This window comes from Lynx canadensis, chromosome A1 (genome assembly GCF_007474595.2).
Source record: "Lynx canadensis isolate LIC74 chromosome A1, mLynCan4.pri.v2, whole genome shotgun sequence".
NCBI classification, from domain to species: Eukaryota; Metazoa; Chordata; class Mammalia; order Carnivora; family Felidae; genus Lynx; species Lynx canadensis.
In genome coordinates, this window is record NC_044303.2 from 139695619 (window position 1) to 139716136 (window position 20518).

At 42.7% G+C, this 20518-nt stretch overlaps 1 pseudogene; it reads right to left on the reverse strand.

The window, feature by feature from the left end:
* Positions 1-489: 489 nt before the first annotated feature.
* LOC115519239 lies at positions 490-1158 on the reverse strand (annotated as a pseudogene).
* Positions 1159-20518: the final 19360 nt, after the last annotated feature.

The window sequence follows — 20518 nt, forward strand, 5'->3', positions numbered from 1 at the left end:
TACCATGGGCATAAGCAGATTAGTATTTAGCCTAAATCTCAAGAGAGACCATATGCAGATTTCTGGAGGTCCACCTTCTGCCTTTTAAGTACTCTGCCCTGAAAAGTTTAGCCACCTTGCCCTCTCTAAATTCCATTCTCTAGTTAAGCTTCTTTTTTGTACCATGGTCTGAGCATTTCTTCCCGGCAGAAAGCCTAGGTGATAGTAAGGCTCACCTCATTTTTCTCCTTTTCTCAGTTTTGTGCTGCGTGTTGTCCAAGTCTGAAAACTGTTTTTTCCTATATGGTTTCCAGTTTTCTGGCTGTTTATGGTGGGAAGATACTTCCGGATTATCTTATCAATAGGAGCACAAGTACCCCGCTCTTTTTCTATTCTTTTCTTTTCTTTCCTTTCTTTTTTCTTTTCTTTCCTTTCTTTTTTCTTTCCTTTCCTTTTCTTTTTTCTTTCCTTTCCTTTCCTTTCCTTTCTTTTCTTTTAGCACTAGGGTTTATTAAGCTGTGCCTTAGTACAGACACTAGGGCTTGCCCGTGGTGTTCTTCATGTGTAAAGCCTGGACATCCTGCCAATTCTTCTTGAGAAATTACATGAGGAGATGACAGCTAAGTGGATGCTGTACACAACTTCATTATCTGTCATCTTTACACGGTCAACGGCCACTACCAGACAGAGTACCTTCTTCATCTGGAATGTGATTACAGACTCCACTTCATCCACTGTGGCCACCATATTCTCATTGTGGGTCAGTCAGAAAGGGAACTTGCCCGCCTTTTAAAGGCCTGGGCCCAGGATTCATGAGAGCTGCTTCAAGAGAGATGCTGAAGCAAAGAATAAGGCATCATATTTCTTGGCTAGCTTCTTGATCAATTTCTTATTTTTGTTGAGTTTCTTTAGTGCCTCAGTGTCCATGTGGGGAATATCCGCCCCCTTGGCCTCATCACAATGCTGCTGGTCCCCTCAAAATACGTATGGAGAGTTTGGGGTGGGGAGTGGACCCAAGCCTGATGGTGCCCCAGAAGTGTTCATCCTTCTGAGTGTCACAGCTCTTCAGGCTGACCTGCAGCTCCGACATCTCCCGACAATTCAGCGCTCACAGTAGTTCCCACGCAGGACCTCCCGCACCATCTCCCACAGGGTGTCTTGGGAGACTTTGCTGCTCATGGTGTGGAAAGCCACAATAACCAGAAAAGAGAGCAAATGCCCCACTCTTAAATTTCAGTTTCTGGCAGCAGATTACCTGATTGAGGGAGTCCTCAGTAAGAAACACAGACACTAAAAGAGGAAGAGGGACCAAAGAAAACAGATAATGCCAAGATCAAAGTATTTTTTTAATGTTTATTTTATTTTTTTTGGGGGGGGGGAGGGGCAGAGACAGAAGGAGACACAGAATCCAAAGCAGGCTCCAGGCTCTCAGGTGTCAGCACAGAGCCCAACGCGGGACTCAAACTTACAAACCCATGAGATCATGACCTGAGCCGAAGTCAGATGCTTAACCGACTGGGCCACCCCAAAGAACAAAGTATTTTAAGAATTTATAATTAAAACCCTAAAAGGGACCCAGGAAGATACTACATCACTGAAATCAGAGAACGCTGTGAAAATTTTTTCTAATTCAGGGAATAAGAAAGTTTTGAAATTAAAAATATGCTAGCAGGAGCTAAAATTTCAGCAGAAAGTATGAAAGGTACAACTGAGGAAGTTTTTTAGGCAGTTGAACAAAACGACAAGGAGAAAGAAAATACAAGAGAAGAGACAAAATCATTATAGGACTGATCAAGAGATTCCAAATTGTCAGTTGAAAGGATTTTTAGAAAAAGACCATAGAAAAAAAATGGAGGACAGGAAATTACAGAAAAAAGAACAGAAAATTTCCCAAATAGCAGTGTGAACCTCTAGATTTAAAAGAACCAGTGACTGACCAGCTCAATTGATTAAAAAAAAGAAAAAGGATCCTTACCAGGTAAATCAGGACAAAATCTCAGGACGCCTCAACAAATGAGATGCTCTCAAAAGCAGACAAGTGGTCAGAAATTAGAGCGGCACAGGGGCGCCTGGGTGGCGCAGTCAGTTAAGCGTCGGACTTCAGCCAGGTCACGATCTCGCGGTCCGTGAGTTCGAGCCCCGCGTCGGGCTCTGGGCTGATGGCTCGGAGCCTGGAGCCTGTTTCCGATTCTGTGTCTCCCTCTCTCTCTGCCCCTCCCCCGTTCATGCTCTGTCTCGCTCTGTCCCAAAAATAAATAAAAACGTTGAAAAAAAAAATTAGAGCGGCACAGAGACACAAGAGATGAGAGGGTAATGGGCTAGTGCCTACGACTTCTAAGAGGACGTGATGGCCATCCGGAGATTCATACCCTGACCAATTATCAAGTGAATTTAAGGGCCTAATAAAAATATTTTCAAACAGGCAAGGCAACAGAAATTTGACTTTCTATACATTCATTCTCATGAAGGAACAGAAGGATGTACTCCATCAATCACAGTGAAAACCCAGGGGAAGATACAGGGTCCAGAAAATGAAGCATTTCCAACAAGAGATTGTGGGAAGCCCCTGGAAAGTTCTGGAGGGAAATTCCAGGGTAAGAGCTATGTAGCCAGACCAGAGGACAAATAGCATAGGTCTGAGCAGGACAATGGCAAGGGCATATGCAGAAAAGCAGACAAGGGGACCTGACTATTGACTTGATGTGACTGTATTGCTAAGACTTTTTGTTTAGTGTGTTATTTAGAATTACGAAGGCAAATACAAAACACTGCAAAGATTTAAAAATGGTTGCTCTACAATGTGGATGGAACTAGAGAGTGTTATGCTGAGTGAAATAAGTCATACAGAGAAAGACAGATACCATATGTTTTCACTCTTATGTGGATCCTGAGAAACTTAACAGAAGACCATGGGGGAGGGGAAGGAAAAAAAAAAAAGAGAGGGAGAGAGCCAAACCATAAGAGAGTCTTAAACACTGAGAATAAACTGAGGGTTGATGGGGGGTGGGAGGGAGGGGAGGGTGGGTGATGGGCATTGAGGAGGGCACCTGTTGGGATGAGCACTGGGTGTTGTATGGAAACCAATTTGATGGCACAAAAACAGACACACAGACCAATGGAATAGAATAGAAACCCCAGAACTAGACCCACAAACGTATGGCCAACTCATCTTTGACAAAGCAGGAAAGAACATCCAATGGAAAAAAGACAGCCTCTTTAACAAATGGTGCTGGGAGAACTGGACAGCAACATGCAGAAGGTTGAAACTAGACCACTTTCTCACACCATTTACAAAAATAAACTCAAAATGGATAAAGGACCTAAATGTGAGACAGGAAACCATCAGAACCTTAGAGGAGAAAGCAGGAAAAGACCTCTCTGACCTCAGCCGTAGCAATCTCTTACTCGACACATCCCCAAAGGCAAGGGAATTAAAAGCAAAAGTGAATTACTGGGACCTTATGAAGATAAAAAGCTTCTGCACAGCAAAGGAAACAACCAACAAAACTAAAAGGCAACCAACGGAATGGGAAAAGATATTTGCAAATGACATATCGGACAAAGGGTTAGTATCTAAAATCTATAAAGAGCTCACCAAACTCCACACCCGAAAAACAAATAACCCAGTGAAGAAATGGGCAGAAAACATGAATAGACACTTCTCTAAAGAAGACATCCAGATGGCCAACAGGCACATGAAAAGATGTTCAGCGTCGCTCCTTATCAGGGAAATACAAATCAAAACCACACTCAGGTATCACCTCACGCCAGTCAGAGTGGCCAAAATGAACAAATCAGGAGACTATAGATGCTGGAGAGGATGTGGAGAAACGGGAACCCTCTTGCACTGTTGGTGGGAATGCAAAGTGGTGCAGCTGCTCTGGAAAGCAGTGTGGAGGTTCCTCAGAAAATTAAAAATAGACCTACCCTATGACCCAGCAATAGCACTGCTAGGAATTTATCCAAGGGATACAGGAGTACTGATGCATAGGGGCACTTGTACCCCAATGTTCATAGCAGCACTCTCAACAATAGCCAAATTATGGAAAGAGCCTAAATGTCCATCAACTGATGAATGGATAAAGAAATTGTGGTATATATACACAATGGAATACTACGTGGCAATGAGAAAAAATGAAATATGGCCTTTTGTAGCAACGTGGATGGAACTGGAGAGTGTAATGCTAAGTGAAATAAGCCATACAGAGGAAGACAGATACCATATGGTTTCACTCTTATGTGGATCCTGAGAAACTTATTAGGAACCCATGGGGGAGGGGAAGGGAAAAAAAAAAAAAAAAAGAGGTTAGAGTGGGAGAGAGCCAAAGCATAAGAGACTGTTAAAAACTGAGAACAAACTGAGGGTTGATGGGGGGTGGGAGGGAGGGGAGGGTGGGTGATGGGTATTGAGGAGGGCACCTTTTGGGATGAGCACTGGGTGTTGTATGGAAACCAATTTGTCAATAAATTTCATATATATAAAATAAATAAATAAATAAATAAACATTAAAAAAAAAAGAAACCAATTTGACAATAAATTTCATATTAAAAAAAATAAATAAAAAATAAAAATGGTTGCTCTGGGTAGTGGGTATTGGAGATCCCAAGGGCCTCGGGGAGTGACCGTCAGTTTTTGTTTTAACCTAGTACTTCTGTTTAATTTTTAAAAATTTTTCATTTATTACTTTGATAAGTAAAAATAATAATAAAAGGGTAAGAGGCCCAGAAACAAAAATACACAAACACTAGACCCATTCCTGGCACAATTCTTGGCTGCTCCCCCAAGGACGTGTGACTGTGGCAGGTGGTCAGGTCACCCCAGTGGGGTGGGGTCAGCTCAGGGCCAGAGTGTGGTCTTCCAGCCCTGGAGACACAGCCCTAATATCCAGCCAGGAAAGCTAGAGCCCTGGACAACTGGAGTTCCCACTGTGAATTTATTTTTAATTTATTTTTTTAAGTTTATTTATTTTTGAGAGAGACAAAGACACCATGAGTGGGAAAGAGGTGGGGGGGGGGGGAGGAGAGGGAGAGAGAGAGAAAGAGAGAGAGAGAGAGAGAGAGGGAGAGAGAGAGAGAAAATCTCAAGCAAGTTCCTCACTGTCAGGACAGAGCTTGACACAGGGCTCAAACCCACAAAACTGTGGGATCGTGATCTGAGCGGAAACCAAGAGTCAGACACTTAACTGATCGAGTCACCCAGGTGCCCCCACCCAGTGTAAATTTATAAGGGACTGCACCAGAGGGCCAATTTAGTGACAAACAGAATCGTGAAGGTTGATTGGAAATTCACACGAACAAGTCGACATATTCTCTCCTTAATAGAGAAACAAACTCAAGAAGTCTACATTCAGAAGGTGGCTTGATAAAGAGGGAATCAAAGTGTAGGGAGTCATATAGTTCTCAGAAATACTGTAAATACTTAAATAAGATATACGATTAAAATAGCCTGGTGAGTCACCTGCTCCTTTAATAGTTATCAAAGATCAACAAACTTTCTCTGTAAAGGGCTAGATATTCAAAGTTTCCACTTCACAGGCTGTCCCTGTCATAACTGGTCAACTCAGCTGTTACAGCTGGTCCTAAGTTTTATCTGACCTGGTGTTATAGATAGCGTGTTCTGCCTTTTCATTCAAGTCCTATTTTTGTTTCTGTTCCAAGAAAAATAATAGCAGAATTTGCACCAGTGGATTTTCTAGAACAAGTTGGTTAATGGCTAAGATGTCTGGAAGCATCTATGCATTTTGGCTTGTCATTAAGATTTCACTTCATGAAAGGATGTTTCATGAGATTCTTACATACAAGGACAATTTAAGGTTGATTCTCTGAACTTACAGATGCTCTTAAAAAAATTGAAGAGGTTTTCTTACAGCTTGACTATCTGACCAGCTCTGCTTTTTGTGTTCATTTGTTTTCACCACAATTAAAAACCACAGCAATTACTCAAATGCAAAGAACTACAGCAAGAATTATCGTTTGACTCTTAGAAAGTGAACATTTTGCTTTCCAGTTGCTACATTCTGGCTTATTTAGTCTGCTGAGAGCAAAAGGGCAAAATAAGCACTGTTTTCCAAGAGTTACCTCAGTTCAGATGACAAACAGCAATTGTAGGTTCAGCCACAGAAAACTCAGAATTTTAGTCATTCAGCACCTATTTACTAGGTGTTTACTGTGTACCTGGTACACACACAGAACAGAGTGCTGAATGAAACACCTTGGTCCCTGGCCTTTTGGAACTTAAGTCTAGTGGGGGGAGACATAGGTTTAAAAAAGAAAAACACTTGGCATAACATCCTCCAGTTCCATCCACGTAGTTGCAAATGGCAAGATTTCATTCTTTTTCATTGCCGAGTAGTATCCACTGTAGATATATACCACATCCTTTTTATCCATTCGTCAGTTGATGGACATTTGGACTCTTTCTGTAATTTGGCTATTGTTGATAGTGCTGCTGTAAACATTGGGGTGCATGTGCCCCTTCAAATCAGCATTCCTATATTCTTTGGATAAATTCCTAGTAGTGCAATTGTTGGGTCACAGGGTAGTTCTATTTTTAATTTTTTGAGGAACCTGCACACTGAAGAAAGACAGCACATGATTTCACTCATATGTGGAAACTGAGAAACTTAACAGATGATCATAGGGGAAGGGAATGAAAAATAGGATGAAAACAGAGAGGGCGGTAAACCATAAGAGACTATTAAATACAGAGAACAAATTGAGGGTTGATGGTTGTGGGGAAAATGGGTGATGGGCATTAAGGAGGACTCTTGGGATGAGCACTGGGTGTTGTATTTCAGTGATGAATCACTGGGTTCTTCTCCTGAAGCGAAGACTACACTGTATGTTAACAAACTTGAGAATAAATAAATAAATGAATAAAATACAAAAGAAAAACACTTGTAATTAAAAATTGTGATAATGGCCATACGGAAAAGTAAATACAGGAGAATATCATTTAGACTGTGGTATCTAAGGAGATTCTCTCTTTAGTATCTGAGGTATCTAAGGAGGACTCGTTGGAGAGATATTATTTGATCTGGGACTTACAAGTTATGAATAGGAATTTCCAGGCATCTGTACCTGCATGACAAACCACCCCATACCTAGTGGCACAGAAGACTCTTTTGTGCTCAAAAATAGGTTAGGATTTCAAACAGGGCATGGTGGTAACAGCTTATTTCTGCTCAACTTGTAGGGTCTTAACTGGGAAAATGGGAATGCCTGGGAGCAATTCCAGTAGCCAGGGACTAGCATCATCTCTGGGCTGCCTCGCGCACATGGCTGGTGCCGCACTGGGCTGGATGGTGGTTCCAAAGACATAGATGCCCAAGTTCTAGTGTCACTACCTGTGAATAGGACCTGATTTGGAAAATGGATCTTTGTAGGTGTGATCAAGTCGGGGATCTCAAGATGAGATCCCTCTGGCTTTAGGGTGGGCCCTAAAGCCCATAACCAGGGTCCTCCTAAGAGACAGCAGAGAGAGAGTGGAGAATAGCAGGGGCACAGGGGAGAAGGGAAAATGAAGGAGGAGGCAGAGACTACAGGGATGCATGTACAAGCCCACGAGTGGCAAGGATGGCTGGCTACCACCAGAAACTTGGAGAGAGGAGCGGGTCAGATCCTCCCTCAGAGACCCCAGAATGGGGGGGGGGGGCAACACCAGCTGACCCCTTGCTTTCAGACTTGTGGCAGATTTCAGAATTGCCAGACAATGACTTTCTGTTGCTTCAAACCACCAAGTCTGTGGTCATGTTATTACGACGGACACAGGAAACTAGGACGGGTGCCTAGGCTGGGGTGACTCAAGGATACAGCAGCCACAGGTGGCCTCTTTATGTGGCCTTGGCTCCTCACAGTGTGGCAGCAAGGTTCTGAGACAGAGCTTCCTGAAAGCAAGGGACCCAAGAACACAACCTTCAAGAGACCAGGGCAGAGGCTTTCCTTGCCTGGCCTGGGAAGTCACACTGCAGTCACCCAGATCAGAGGAGAGGCGACACAGGCTCCACGTCTCAGTTGTAGAATTTGTGAGCATCCTCTGAAATCGCCTCGAGGACTCAGCCGTTTCTAGTAGGGAGCAGAGTGAACAAGATCCGTACTGTCCATGCCGGCAGCTGCAGGCCCCACGCGGCTATTTACACGTGAACTAACCGCCTCTGAAGTACTCCTTTGCCACACGTGGCTAGAGATGACCAAGTTTGACAGTGCAGACAGAGAACATTCCCATCACCGGACAAAGGTCTAGGGGACAGTACTGCTCCAGACTGAGGTAACACTATGGGCCAAGTCTAGGAGCTAGAAAATAAATGGCCTGAAAAGTGGAATGGAGAAAACGGGCTTTAAGGACAGGTGTTTGGGCTGGTTTTTGTTGCTGTATGCCCAGCATCTGGGGCAATTTTGTTTTGTGGAATGAAAGGATGCATACATAAGGCTTAAGTATACCATGCGTCATGCTAGAGAAAAATGCCTCAGAGTAGATTGGAGAAGTAGACAGGGGTCAAATCACACAGGGCTTTTCTGAACACTTTATGGAGTGTGTATTTTAAGTAAAATAGAACTTGCAAAATATGTTGTTTCTTATTTTGAATATTTATGACAGGCCTAAAAAAGAAATACATTTATTGTGGCTAGTTGGTTTATTTGTTAGTAAAAAAGGCAAGAGACAGAAATCCAGAAATAACAAAGGTTTAACCAAATTAGAAATCTATTTATCTCCGTTTATAGAAATGTAGGCTGCTATGGCAACTCCAGAATCATCAGGAACCCAGGCTCATGGTGGAAATTTCCCCCTTATTCTCTAGGATGTCTACTTTGGTCCAGACAGGAGAAAGAGAAAAGGGGAGAGGGAGAGCTTCTGGCCTTCATATCCCGGATCATCTCACCTCCAGATCCTTAACTTCATTGTGTCTGCAAAAACCTTCCCTCCAAATAAGGTCATATATACAGTTATGGGGTAGAGGTCTTGGACATCTGCTCAATTCAAGGACACTTGTCAGGAAGTTGCTTGTAAAACTTTCACTATATCCCTTTGACCAGTACTTTATTGTATGACCACACGTACCTTGCAAGGGAGGCCAGGAAGCATAATATTTATCCTGGGAAACATGTACTGAGCTAGCAAGGAGAGTTCTATTACTACAGAAGAAGCAGAGATAAGACATGAGAGGCACCAACTATCAATCTCTGGCATAAATGTATGCACGTGTGCATTTCCACTAGACCATGAACTCCTGGAGAATGAGTCGGTCTAATTCAACCCCGATCCCCAGCACAAAGCACCGTGCTCACCATGCAGTAACTCATCACTGATGGTGTGCTGAACTGCATGCTTTTCAATTTCAAGGTTCTTAAATTCCAACATCTTTTTCAGAAAGATTTATTTCCTAGAAGCCACGTTCCCCACCCCCGACCCTTACTTGCTGAAGCGTGAGGGGACTTTTCTCCAGGCTTCACCCTGAGAATCTGGTAAGGCTCCCGTACATTAACAGAAGTGTAGGGTTCCCCTAAAATTCCTCCCCACCCCTATCTCACGACTTCGAACTCTCACCCCTAGCAATGTGCCACTTACAGTTGAAGTAATCCCTCTGGTGCTGGCTCCAGCTGTGAGCTTGTGCTCCTGGTCAGGAAGTTGCCTGTCTCTCCAAGTCTCAGGGTGATGGTGGGCCCTGGGAAATCCGTTCTCTGAGGGATCCAAAAATAGTTGTTGATTTTCAGTTTGTTCATCTTTTTCTTTCTTTTTTTTTTTTAACTGCAATGGTTTGTTAGAGGAGAGGTTGGTAGGGGGACAACGCGAGAGAAGGAAAAGGTGAGGGTCAGTGAGGAGAGGCAGGAAGCACAGGAAATAAAGACGCTCACGAGCCAGGAGCTCCACCTTCCCGTAGCCCCCGCCCCCTTCTTCCATCAGGCCAGGTGTGCCCCCCACTGGCCACCCAATTCCTGCTGCCACTTCAGCCTCCGAACACTTTTCAACTCTGATTGGTCATTAGAATCCCCTGGAGGGCTTTGATAGCACCCTGCACCTCGGTCTCCCCTAATTAGAAACACTTCCGGGGCTTCTAATGTGTAACTGGTGTTGAGAACCAGCGGTCTAGATTCTTGCTCCTCTGAGGATGGCCCACGGACAAGCACCATCGGCATCAGTTGGGAGCTTGTCAGAAAGGCAGCGTTTCAGGCCCTACCCCAGACCTACCGAGTCAGAGTCTGCCTTTTAACAAGATCCACAGATGATTTCTATGCACATTCAAGTCCGAGGAGCTTTGAGGAGGTGACCCTCCTATAACCCCAATCATGGCTGTCTTTATGAAGAGGACAGCTCTCTGAGAAGTGCTATGTGAGCCGGGCGTCCTACGGAACACATGGTCCGTGGAAAAGTCTGACGCAGCCAGTGTAGACGGCATGTCTGCTGTCATTCCCCAAGCATAATATATTTGAAATAAAGAGAATTACATCCTCCAAAGGGAAAGGGGCTTGGGCCCTTTAGTCTGAAACACCAATACGGGGTTCATCAACTTCAGGGTCCACCAGAGGAAACACCGCTCTAATTCAATTAATTGAATAGGTTATAATTGAAGAATTGGGGTTAACTTGGAGGCTGGGGTTGGAAGCAGGCATAAGAGACTTTGGCGTAAAAACAGGGTCAGGCATGAGGCCAAGAGAATGACATTGAGATTAAGGAAGTAAGAGCAGGAAGATCACAGGTCAAGTCAGCTCGGGGGTGAGGGGAGCACCACAGAGAGGGCTGGTGGCCTCCAGCAGAGTGACGAGGCACAAGAAAGGCAACGATGACCCTCAGGACCCAGGGTCTCCAAGCCCCGCGGATGTGTCCCTCAACCCTGGCTTCCTGTTTACATCCATAAGCTCTGGTTGCCTCCTTCCCTACAAGATCTCAGCACCATGTGGAGTAAAATAACCACAGGCATGTGTCTGGTACTTTCCTGGTCACTGGGACTGATGCATAAAGCACAGGTGTTATCAAGTGGCTAAGAGCATGGCCTCGGCAGCCACAAAGCCTCAGTCCCAACCTCAGCTCTACCATTTACCACCTGGTGACCTTGGACAAGTCAGCTGACCTCCTCGGGGTACTTCGTCATCTACAAAATAAAGATGATATAGGCAACCACTCATAATGGTAAAAGCAGAAGGATTGGAAGCAAAGAGTATCATGCTTGGCACAGTGATATACACACACATATGATATATTATTTACACTGAGACCTGATTCTTTTGGCTTTTTTTGTCTGAAGATTGTTCACCATTCCATGTTACCTGTTAGGTTCCTTTGAGAGTACTAAATGAGAATTACAACACTTAAAAAGTTCTTTGCTTTCTTTCTCTCTTTCTTTTCTTCCTTCCTTCCTTCCTTCCTTCCTTATTTTAGAGAGAGAGAGAGAGAACTCTAGCAGGGGAGAGGGGCAGAGGGAGAGAGAGAATCCTAAGCAGGCTCCACACTCAGTGCTGAGTCCAAAGCAGGGCTCGATCCTACGACCGTGAGATCATGACCTGAGCTGAAATCAAGAGTTCGATGACTGAGCCACCTGGGTGCCTCAGAAAGTTATTTTATTTATTTATTTTTTTTCTGTGAAAAAAATTTGGTGTTTCGCAGTCCTCCCTCACCCAAGAATCCCTATTAAATTCTAACTGTAACTCCATTACATTTATAAGTTGATTTTGTATCCTCATTTTAAGGGTGGGAAACTGAAGTTCAGTGGGGTAAGTTCTTCCCCCAACAAAATTCACTTGGTCCAAAGAGGCAGTTCTGGGACTAGAACACAGATTTTCTGGTTCTTAAATCAGTGTCCTCTCCACCAAAACAGCTTCTCAAATTTTAATATGCATAAAATCACCTGGGACTCTCATTAAATGCAGATTCTGATTCAGTAAGTCTGGGGTAAGGCCCAAATTCAGCATTTCTTCTTTTTTAAAAAAAATATTTATTTATTTATTTTTGGGAGAGCACAAGCCGGGGAGGCACAGAGAGAGGGGGACAGAGGATCTGAACTGGGCTCTGAGCTGTCAGCACAGAGCCCAACGAGGGGTTGGAACTCATGAGCTGTGAGATCATGACCTGAGCAGAAGTCAGATGCTCAACCAACTGAGCCACCCAGGCACCCCCAAATTCAGCATTTCTAATAAGCACCCAAGGGATGCTAATGCTTCCTTCTAAAGATGAGATTGAGTAGCAAGGGCATTGTATCTTTCAATCCATATAGTTCTGACGTGGCTGCTATGTATTAGTTGTTAGGTCTTGGGTGCCCCTGCTTAGAAGAAACGGTCACTGAAAAGAAAATCTCTTTCTTAGCTTGGGCTGCCTTGCACCCACCAAGCCTAGCTTCTGTCTTTCCTAAGGATATCAGAGCAACTGCCTTGTTCCTGAAGTCCCCAACTGTGTCATTCATCACAAGAGGATTCACAAAGCTGATCTTGTGGTACCGGCCCATTCTTCGCTCTTGGGAAGAAACCTTGGTGGTGGTGATGTCCAGGCCTTTGTAAACCTGCACGGAATCGGCACGGACGATTTCGCCACCGAGGGGTCGGCCTAGCTACAATGTCAGGGGGTTTCCCGGTACCCGTGACCCCAAGAATCACTACAAGATGCAGTGTCCTTGGCAGGCCTCCTAAGCCCAGAGCCCGCGGAAATAGCCGCCACCACCCCCATCTTGAAGATGTCTCCAAAGAATTATTTTTAACAAATTAATGTGCAGACCTTGTCTGGATCCTGATTGCAACATGGTGGCTACAAAGACATAGCTGGTAAATTTTGAAAATGGACTCAGTGTTACATATTAAAGAATTGTTAATTTTGTTAGGTGGGGTAATGACCTGGTAGTTATGTTAAAAAAAAAGAGTCCTTAACACTTAGATTCATATGGAAGTATCAGGTAAGACCATCAAACACTGCCAACATTTGCCCGCCTTTGACCTATAAAAGCAGCAATTGCAAATACCTCAAACATGGACAGAACAGGAGTGTGTCCAGCACTTTCCTGCTCACGAGGACCAGAGCATAAAGCACAGGCAGACTGCATATCGCTAAGGGAAGTGTTACGATGTCTGGGATTTTCTTTTAAAAATATTTCTGGGGAAAACAGGGTGGAGGGATAGGCAGATGGAACAAGATGGTCACAATGTTAGTAAATGTGAGGCTGGGTAATGAGGCTTTATCATGCCATTCTCTCTACTTTTGTGTTTGTTCGAAATTTCCCATAGTAAAATTATTTTACAGTTTTGTTTGGTGGCATTCAAGTGTATATTCTTATTCTTTACGCCTACAGCTGAAAGAAACTCAAACCGGTCTTGTTTAAACAAACAAAAGGAAGGCTTTAATTGGGCTAACTGACCAGAGGGCAGGCTGGAGCTGGTCTCAAGAAAGATGGGATTTAGCACCTTCGTTACTTTGAGGATCCTTTCTCTCCTCTATTTCTTCTCTGTTCCTTGTGGCACATTAACTTCATTGGCTGATACAAACTTGTCCGGGTGGGGTTCGGAGCTGCCCATGGCTCATGTGCCTGTATCCTTGGGTTTTTACGATTAGAGACGAACAAGAGGTCTATCATCTATCTATCTATCTATCTATCATCTATCTATCTATCTATCTATCTATCTCTTTTTCTTTTGGAAATATGGGTCAGTCTCTCTGCTTTCTTTTCAGGTACAAGAGGTTCTAATCCCCTGACAGGAATTTGGAAAGTCCCAGGAACCCCAATTAGCCTAATTGGTCCACGCAGTAGACAATCACTGTGGCTATGGTTATGGTGGGGGGGGGGGGGAGTCCTGTGTCTGCTCGTTCAGTAGCCAGGAGGACTGTTTTCTGAAGATTCGGGGAGAGAGGAGGGCTGCGCAGACAGAAGTGATAGCCACTCTTATGAGGTCTCTGGTTATTTGCACTAGCTCTTAGATTATAAGAAAAGTTGCTTACAGATCATGTCTTTTTCCTTCCTGGTTGCTTAATTGGCTTTTTTCCAGTTTTTATTTTAAAGTTTATACAGGTGGTTGCAAACTTTGTTGCAAAAAAGCGTAGCAGCTTCCATTTCTTCCCCCATTTCCCTTCCCCAGTGGCAACTAGTTTCACCTCTCTGCATTGGTTCTTTCGGTTTTATTTCGACCTATCTCAATGACATTTTTATATTGCTAGGCTTGATTTTTCAGTTTTAGGCATTATCTCTTGATTCCTAGCATGGGAGATAAAATCTTTCACACACACACCCACACTTCCCACCCCACATATTCATCCTTTCTATCCCCCCAAATTCATAATAAATTCTCTCAGACCCTATTGATGAGATCAATATTTAAAATTCACATGTTAAATATGACATGATTAACATTATCTGATCATGACTGTGTAAACAGTATGTCCAACTGAGTCACAGGCACAGCTACTCAACTTTCTGTTCTTCTTCTTTCTTCTTATAAGTGTTTCCCATAGACATTCAGTCCCTCATTCTCCACTTGGCCTAATTTGCCTCTAAACAAATACATTCAGACTTATGAGGTCTCTATATCTTCATCTTCCTGAAGAAATATCTGAAGCTTTCTGGCCTACTCCAGCGTGAACGGGATACCACCCTTGCTGGCACCTAGCTCCCATCCTGGGATACCCCTTCATCATCGCTCCAAGGATCCACTTCCCTTCTTTCCACGTGGGATCCCCGGTTTCCTGTGGAGGTGGCCTTCCCAACGACAATTGGGGAAACTACCTGTAAAGCTGGATCGATGATTACCCTGAATAAAAAAGAATTAATAGCCAGTAAGAGTAAATGAAATCATGGGCCACACTTACTGCCATGAAAATTACCTGTTCCACGTTGCTGTTTAAAACAGTGGGAAATACTCTTAAATAAAAGTAGGAGCTAGTTTCCCTTAGACGCATACATTTTTCTGAGTTTTCTCTGGCCTATTTTTGTTTTTTGAGTTTCCACCCATGGCTAAAGTAAAAACTTAGAAACATTTAGAGGATGACATATAACTCGGTATCTATTTTGCTTTGGCATTCCTATAGTAGCTTGAAACAGTGAAGAGTTAGAATGATATGGCTGTTTCAATATTTTAAAAATTTTTTAAGACGGTTACATTGAGATGCTCATGAAATAGTCCATCTGGGTAGTCTGTCTCAGCATCACACATCGTTAAGAGAGTTAACACACAACCCTGAATTTGAGACTTCACCACAATAATTTCAGTTTGGGGTTCCCGGGTGGCTCGGCTGGTTAAGTGTCTGTCCGACTCTTGATTTCAGCTCAGGTCATGATCTTGCAGCTCATGGGTGTGAGCCCCACATCAGGCTCTGTGCTGACAGCATGTAGCCTGCTTGGGATTCTCTGTCTCTCCCTCTATTTCTGCCTCTACCCCCCTGACTTGTTCTCTCTCAGAAATAAACATTAAAAAAATTTTCAGGTTACCTACACCCCCAAAGTTCCTTTGGTTTTTTGTTACATTTTATAAAATAGTGGGGCGCCTGGGTGGCTCAGTCGGTTGAGTGTCTGACTTCGGCTCAGGTCCCGATCTCGCGGTCCCTGAGTTCGAGCCCCGCGTCGGGCTCTGGGCTGATGGCTCAGAGCCTGGAGCCTGCTTCCGATTCTGTGTCTCCCTTTCTCTCTGCCCCTCCCCCGTTCATGCTCTGTCTCTCTGTGTCTCAAAAATAAATAAACATTAAAAAAAAATTTTTTTAAATAGTTACAAATAAGGCAGTAATGTGGTTGAAGATAATTTTAGGAGGACCTGCAGTTATGGAAATATATCAACTTTGGTCATAATTAAAAATAGGTAGAGTGGGTTTCTGCACGGACCCTGGATCCTACTTAGGATTCTCTTTCTCTCTCTCTCTACCCCTCCCCACTCACACACTCCCCCCCTCTCTAACAATAGATAGATATAGATGTAGATAGATATAGATGATATAGGTATAGAATATAAATAGATAACCACCTCTTCAACAACGTAGAGACAGCATATAGGGCAGAGCATATAATCTATTTCTGAACTTCTGATCACAGCTTTTTAGGATCTTGAGGTATGTGTGCTTATTGTAATATTTGGTGCTTTCTATATGCTAACTTGGCCAAATGTTTCTCATGTAAAGAAATAATTTCAGGAAAGATATCCTACAAGTGGTTCTCAAAGTGGGGTTTAGAACAGCATCAGCAAATTCTCCTCTCCATCCACCACTCCACTTCATGACAGAGTGAAGAGGGCAGAGGGGGAACAATTTGTATTTTAACAAGCCTCTAAGTGATTCTGCTACAGACTAAAGTTTGAAAACCATTGTCCTTAGAAACACTGTAAGTTAGGGATCATGCTCCACTGTTAGGAATGGAGAGCTGAGGTCACAGTAGCTCAGAGTATGTATCACCCATAAAAGAAGACGAGATAGGTGGTCTTGGATGGTTCAAATGTTGTATTATTTTTCTCTCCTTGCTATAGAACTTGCATCCGCATGGTTTTAAAATGGCTGCTGAGATTCCAGCTATTACAAACACATTCTAGACAGTAGGAAAAGCAGGGAAGGTGGAGGGAAGGCAAACTAAGTAAGCCATCTTTAAAGTGTATTCTCGGATGCCCCACCAATGACTTTTGCTTTTTCTTATCTGCCATCCCTAGTTGAAAGGGATGGGAAATAACGGTTATGTTGTTGCTCAGAATAAAAAAATATAAACACAAAAAACACAGGAGCCAAGGAGAACGAGTACTAGAAGGAACTGGCACCCTTGAGAGCCGTCCTGGAACAGAGTTCATCATCAAAGGCAAAGTTTTGAGAATATTATTCTGAACGAGCACTTCACTAACCATACATTAAAACACCTTCTTTGATCTGTTAGAGGAACAGCTGCCTCCTTGCTTTAGATAAAGGTCTTTTCTACTTTGAAAATCACAATGGTCATTTATCAGAATAAATAAATACAGTTGATTTCTTTAAAAAAAATTTTTTTAATGTTTATTTATTCTTGAGAGAGAAAGAGAGAGGGTGTGAGCAGGGGTGGGACAGAGAGAGAGGGAGACACAGAATCCGAAGCAAGCTCCAGGCTCTGAGCTGTCAGCACAGAGCCCAACACGGGGCTCAAACTCCGAACCATGAGATCATGACCTGAGCCGAAGTTGAATGCTCAACCAACTCAGCCACCCAGGCACCCCAAATACAGTTTATTTCACATAGGTTGAGGCTATGTTTGATATATACCAACCAAATGTCCTATGCAATTCTTTGACAGGGTGATTTATAACATATGAAAAGCAATCAGAAAAAAAATATCCATTCTCTTCAGAACTGTAATTCTTTTTCAGAAAGTAATTCAAGGAAAGGAGAAGCTATATGTATAAAGCACAGCACTGTTATCTATGACAGCAAAGGGGAAAAAAAAGTAATTTACAATCCAAATGTCCTGTAACAAAGGAAGGGCTGAGTGAATTATGGTATGACCATTAGACAGCCATAAAGATCGTGCAGCAGCATGGGAAAGTGGTTGCAAATACATTGGTGGGAAGAGAGACAAAAAGCGTATATGTATATGGATAAGGTAGGAGAGGTATTCCGAGAACTATAATGGTTTGGTCAGGATGTGAGAATTATGAATACAAAGGGTTTCTGTTTAAATTTCCTTTATTCTATAAGAAGCAATGGCAGCAATGACAACAAAAAAAGTAAGATGAATTCACCCAATCACTGACCATAATTTTTCCTCAAATTCTCTTCTGTCTGTTTGTCTTCTCCATGATTCAGTGCCAGGGGCTCCCAGGAAGGGCTCTGCTGCTCTATCGTGAAGGCTACACCTGAGGCCAGGCGGATAGTCTTCCTGTGGTTTTTACACACCCATACGATTTGACACACTGATTATCTGTCTCCAAAGCAAAGCTCAAGCTGTTCATTACACATCCTCATAGGAATATTTTTCCAGTAGTGAGAATAAATTTGCAATCATCTGCTCTCTCTCCTGCCAGGGTGTCCCCATAATCAGTTTCATGAAATGAGAAGCCAGTTGTCCTAGGTTATATGTAGATTTGTAGACCCCAAAGGGAATAAAAAAATATGCAACTAATTATCTAGGAATCAAGCCTATGGGTCTTTAATATGATGCCGAGTACCCCCACCCCCAACCACTACTGGAAGAAGTCCAAATCCTTCCATGACATTGCTGTGGATTTGTATGGTTGTCCAGCTTGGCAAGACACAGAATTAACCATAGGTTAAGAGTAGATTTAATTTTTATTATGTAGAAAATTTCCAAAATGGCCTTACTCCTTGAGCTAAATTGTGATTTGTGACAATGACATTTATACTCCTTGCCAGCTAGGGAGGTTGGTGACGGTTACAGCTTTAGAAAGGGTGACAGAGGAAAACTGGCCAGTGGGATTTTCAGAGTGGTTGGAAGGCATAGCAATCAGCAACAACAAGTAGTCCTTAGCTTAGTAGGACTAGGAATGGCATTATCCAGAACAGAGGGGCAGTTCATCAGGAATAAGCAGCCAGCCAAGCTTGAGGGCCTGGTGGAACCACAGTGAAGGGGACTCACACCAAGGCAGGAGTCCTGGTAGAGAGAGAAAAAGAGTCTTGATTTTCCAGGAACTGAAGAACCTGAGATGAAGAACCTCAACCTACTGTATTAAAAACTAACTTCCAAGGGCTCCTGGGTGGCTCAGTTGGTTAACCGTTCAACTTCGGCTCAGGTCATGATCTCACGGTTTGTGGGTTTGAGCCCCGCGTCGGGCTCTGTGCTGACCGCTCGGAGCCTGGAGCCTGCTTGGGATTCTGTGTCTCCCTCTCTCTCTGCCCCTCCCCCATTCATGCTCTGTCTCTCTCTCTCAAAAAATGAATAAACATTAAAAAAATTAAAAAAATAACTAAAATCCATAAAGTCATCAAGCAAACACGAATACTTGTCTAGATAATTAATCTTGGAGGAGAAGTCAGTCTGAAGGAGAATGAAGACAGAGATCCTGGAAAACAACTCAAGTTTGTGTGCCCATATTTTGTGTATAATCCACACGCTGAATTCTTTTACTCTGAGTGAAATTAACTTGCTCTTCAAATACTGGGCAAGTGTCATCAACTGAAAGAGTCTTTGTGAGGAGCCAGCACAGGCAGAGAAAGGAAATATAAATTCCAGGGACTTGGGGGCACCTGGGTGGCTAGGCGGTTAAGCATCTGACTTTGGCTTAGGTCACGATCTTGTGGTTTGTAAGTTAGAGTTCGGCATTGGGCTCTCTGTGGTCGGCACAGATGCTGCTTGAGATCCTCTGTCTCCTTCTCTCTCTGCCCATCTTCCGGTCTCTCTCTCTCTCTCAAAAATAAATAAACATTAAAAAAATAGATTCCAGGGATTTGGCTTTTGGAGCACATTTTTATTTTATAATACCAGAGAATTAACATCTACCAGCCGCACAATACCAAAATGCAATACCAATCTATTTAAAACTCACAGAATGGGAAATATGCTTTTCAAAAATGGTAAAAAACAATAACACAAACAGCTGTAACATACACATAGGACATTCACTTTACATTCACAAAGAAGACTGTCTTTTTGTTTTCAGGAAATATGTCAAAAAAAAAAATATATATATATGTATGTATAATATTCACATTCTGGAAGGCAAGAGAAATCTTCATATTTAACTCTGCAAATTTAAACATTATATATATATATATATGTGTGTATATATATATATATATACACACATATATATATGTGTGTATATATATATATATTTTTTTACTTAGAATAGCCAAAACATTAAAAATAGCAGCAACATTGATCTTTAAATATTATAATGTTAGATTATTCACATAATGTAGATATATTTTAGTAGCTCTTTCTAATATCTAATACAACTTACAAACTTCAAGTCCTGGTCTCATTGCCAAACAACTTAGAATCTAGATTCAATAAATACTATGCAAAGAATGATTATAAAACACAGACTGTAGAACATTCTCTAGAGCAGGAAAAATCATACCAAAAGGTTTTAGGGGAGAGTCAGGTCTGAAGGAGGTTTGAAGGCCTATAAGGAAACTGTAGGATTCCCAAGGCAAAAGAGATGACCAGACAAGCCCCCTGAAATGTTGAACTGAATCATGGGAAATGTGTCACTGGGGAAAACAAGGTGCTGTCATCTCTTTGTGGTGGCATGTTTCATGTGGATATGGTGTGAAAGTGATTAACAACTGGAAAATTTCCCAATAAACAGGGGATAGAATCATTTGTCACCAAGAGGCAAGACACGGGACAAGGAGATCGAGTTTTCAGCCTTTACATTTATTCTGATGACCAAAGCCATAAAAACCAAGCTGTCTGTGAGAACTTGTGTATTTAAGACTAGAAGGTAGGAAAAACAGTTCTACCCCTAACCTCCATCCAAGACACGGGATCAATCTGCTAATCATATTGGCTTAAAAAGAACCCCAGATGTGGTGACAGGGGTTTCTTTGTACCTGGATTCATTTACAGAAGTTGCTCCTGCAAATGTGGCTTCTTTTATATTTCAGAGGTTTTCCAGAAAAGGTAAAGGGTTAAGTTTCACAATGGGGTTGGATCTCTGTTTTGCCTTGTAA